Genomic DNA, 4,307 nt, shown 5'->3' with positions numbered 1-4,307 from the left:
CATTTTAACCATTCTGACTGGTGTGAGCTGCTATCTCATTGTGGTTTTGATTTGCATCTCCCTGATGCCGAGTGATGTTGAGCATTTTCTCATGTGTCTGTTGGCCATTTGTATATCTTCTTTGGAGAAATGTCTGTTCATGTCTTCTGCCCATTTCTTGACTGGATTTTTTGTTTTTTGGTGTTGAGTTTGATAAATTCTTTATAGATTTTTGGATACTAGCCCTTTATCTGATAAGACACAAGTCCCACTGGTTTTACAAACTCACAGAATTCAGCCTCTCTGGGCTTTTATTTATTTATTTTTTTAAGTAGGCTCCATGCTCAATGTGGGGCTCAAACTCATGACCCTGAGATCAAGAGTCCCCTGTTCCACTGATTGAGCCAGCCAGGTGCCTGTGCCCCTCTGGTTTTTAAAGCCAAATGTTATGGGGATTAGTCTTCCCCATGTGAGCTGTCTGGTATGAGGGCCTGTTTCTGTCTTCTTTGCACATGCACCTTCCTCCCTCCTGTGGACAGACAGCCTTCCTCCACCTTTCTGACCTTCCTAACCTTTCAGAAGCAGCTTTTCTATATTTAGTTGTGGAATTTGTTCTGCCAGTCTTCTGACCACTCTCTGGTTTGTTGACTTGGATGTGGATGATATCTATTTGAAAATGTGGGATAGAGTGAGGTCAGGGTCCTCCCACTCCGCCATCTTCCCAAGCTCCTCTCTTGTAATGTCTTTGTCTGGCTTTGGCATCAGGATAATGCTGGCCTCCAAATGAGTTTGGGAGTGCTCCCACCTGTTCAATTTTTTGGACGAGTTTAAGAATTAGTGTTAATTCTTTAAATGTTTGGTAGAATTCTCCAGTGACACTGTTTGATCTTGGGCTTTGTTGGGAGGTTTTTGATTACTGATTCAGTCTCCTTAGTAGATATAGGTCTGTTCAGATTTTCTATTTCTTCATGAGTCAGTCTTGGTAGGTTGTATGTTTCCAAATTGTCCAATTTGTTGGCATAGAGTTGTTCATAGTATTTTCTTGTAATACTTTTTTGTTATATTGGTTGTAATATCCCCTTTTTCTTTTCTGATTTTACTTGAGTCTTCTTTCTTAATCTAGTTAAGGTTTGTCAATTTTGTTCTTTTCAAATAACTCTTAGCTTTTATTTTTTTCCCCTCCCTTCCCCCCACAGTCTGTTTCATTTATTTCTGCTCTAAGTCTTATTTCCTTCCTTCAGCAAGCTTTGGTTTAGATCGTTTTTCTTTATCTAGTTCCTTGAAGTGTGAAGTTAGAGTGTTGATTTGAGATCTTTTCTCTTTAATATAAGGGTTTATAGCTATAAACTTCTTAGCACTACATCCCGTAAGATTTGGTATGTTGTGTTTTGTTTTTTTTTAAAGATTTTATTTATTCATTTGCGAGAGAGACAGAGAGAGAACAAGCAGGGGGAGAGGCAGAGGGAGAGGGAGAAGCAGACTCCCTGCTGAGCAAGGAGCCCGATGCGGGGCTCGATCCCAGGACCCTGGGATCATGACCTGAGCCGAAGGCAGATGCTTAACCATCTGAGCCACCCAGGCGCCCAGTATATTGTGTTTTCATTCTAATTTGTCTTGAGGTATTTTCTAATTGCTTTTGTGATTTCTTCTTTGATGCACTGGTTTGAGAATGTGTTTAATTTCCACATATTTGTGGACTTTCCAAATCTGATTTCTAGTTTTATTCCATTGTGATCAAAAAGTTACTCTGATTTAAATTTTTAAAAATTTTGTTAAGACTTGTTCTGTGGCCTGTGTTCAATCCTGGAGAATATTCCATATGCACCTAAGAATGTGCAGTCTGTTGTTGCACAGAGAGCGTTCTGTAAATTTTTGATAGGTCCAATTAGTCTGAAAGTGTTGTCCAAATCCCGTTTCCCTAGTCATCTTCTGGTTGTTTTACCCATTATTAAAAGTGAGTTATTGGATCTCCTACTATTATTGTGTTGCTATTTCTCTCTTCAATTCTGTTGTTTGCTTCATATATTTAGGTGCTATTGTATTTGTTGCGTATACAATTGTTCTATTTTCATGGTGAACTGACTGCCTTGTCTGATAGTAGTGTAGCTCCCTCTACTCTCTTTTGTTTACCATTTGCATAGAATTTCTTTTTCCATTCTTTCACTTTCAGCCTGTATGTGTCCTTAGACCTAAAGTTAGTCTTTTATAGATAGCATATAGTTAGATACTCTTTTTTATGTTATCTACTGAGCCAATCTATGTCTTTTGGGGAATTCGATGCATTTGCATTTAATATAATTACTGATGGGGAAGGAATTACTATTGACATTTTGTTAACTGTTTTCTGTATGTTTTATAGCTTTTTTTTGTCCCTCATTTCCCTTTGTTTCATTAAATTTTTTGTAGTAACCTTTGATGTCCTTCTCATTTCTTTTTGTGTAAATTCTAGACATATTTTCTTTGTGGTCACTATGGGGATTATACAAAAAAAGTCTTAGTTATAAAAGTTTATTTTAAACTGGTATCTTGAATTACATACAAAAACTCCACTCCTTTACATTTCTGGCCACCCCCACTTTGTTACTGATGTCACAAATTATATCTTTATATATCTTGTACCCATTAACATAGATTTGTATTTTTTATGCTTTTGTCTTTTGAATTCTATACAAGAACTAAAAGTGGGTTTGTGTGCTCAAATTACAATAATACAGGTTTCTGTATTTGTCACATATTTACTGTTGTCAGATTTTATATTTTCATATGGCCAAGCATTGCTCTGTAGCATCCTTTTGTTTCAACCTAAAGGATTTACTTTAGCATTTCTTGTAGGGCGGGTCTAGTGATAATAAATTCCCTCAGATAAATTCTGGGAAAGTCCTAATTTGTCTCCTATTTGATACGGTATTCTTAGTTGGTAGTTTTTTCCTTTCAGCACTTAGAATATGTCATTCTGCTCTCTAGCCGATAGTTTTTTTTTTCTTTTTTAAAGTAATCTCTATACCCAATATGGGGCTTGGGTTCATAACCCTGAGATCAAGAGTCGCATGCTCCCCCCCACTGAGCCAGTGATGTGCCCTTCTGGCCTATAAGGTTTATGCTGAGAAACCTGTTGAAATCTTGTAGATGCTCCCTTGTACAAGGCAACTTTCAGGCTTTTTTTTCTTTGACTTTCATCAGTTTGATAATAATGTGTCCCACTGTGGGTTTCTTTGGATTTTTCTTAGAATTTGTTGAACTTCTTGAATTAGTATGCCCATTTCTTTCCTCAAATTTGGTAAATTTTCATTCATTTTTCCTCTAAATAAATTCTCTGCTTCTTTTGCTCTCTCTTCTCCAATAATGTATATTGACCTGCTTGATGATGCCCTGTAAGTCCCTTAGGCTCTCTGCACTTCATTTTTCTTTTTGTCTCCCTGACATGATAACATCAAATAACCTGTCTCCAGGGTTGCTGGTTCTTTCTTCTGTCTGATCAAGTTTCCTATTGAGCTCCTCTAGTGAATTTTTCAATTCAATTATTTTCTTCAGCTCAGAATTTGTTCTTTATAGTTTGTCTCTTTGACAACAATCTCATCTTGTGTGTTTTCCTTATTTGTCAATCTTGTTTTCTTTTAGTTCATCGAGTATCTTTAAGGCAATTGTTTTAAATTCTTGCCAGTAAATTCAGAGATCTGCATTTCTTTAGGGTCAGTTTCTGGAGATTTTTGTGTTGTAGATTAGGCCATGTTCCCTTGTTTCTTTATATGTTTTGTGAACTTTGTTGGGACTTGGGCATTTGAAAAATAGTCACCTCTTTCAGCTTTTACAGACTGGCTTTGCCCATCAGCCTAGCTAGAAGTTCTGGAACCTCTCAAAACTTTTTTGGGGATGTATCCTGAGTTTGTGTGTGCAGTTTCATTTCAGGATATACATCTGCTTTTAACTGTTTGAATTTTCCTAAGAGGCTTGCCCCTGTTTCTTAGGACTTTTCTGTTTCAGTTTTTATTGTATCTGTTTGTACTCTCTTGCCACCTATGCAGTGCCTGCAAAAGTATAAACTCCATGCTGTTTTTTTTTTTTTTTAAAGATTTTATTTATTTGACAGAGACAGACAGTGAGAGCAGGAACACAAGCAGGGGGAGTGGGAGAGGGAGAAGCAGGCTTCCCGCGGAGCGGGGAGCCCGATGCGGGGCTCGATCCCAGGACCCTGGGATCATGACCTGTGCCGAAGGCAGCCGCTTAACGACTGAGCCACCCAGGTGCCCAAACTCCATGCTGTTCTAATGCACTGGTGTGCTCACTTCTGTTTTCAGTGGCTTCTAATCAGCATCCAAACCATGCCACCA

Source organism: Eumetopias jubatus, unplaced genomic scaffold, assembly GCF_037043125.1.
Source record: "Eumetopias jubatus isolate StellerSeaLion01/CBP00866 unplaced genomic scaffold, mEumJub1_p1.0 scaffold_6, whole genome shotgun sequence".
NCBI lineage: Eukaryota > Metazoa > Chordata > Mammalia > Carnivora > Otariidae > Eumetopias > Eumetopias jubatus.
The sequence above is the reverse complement of the archived record's forward strand: the minus strand, read 5'-3'. Positions refer to the sequence as shown.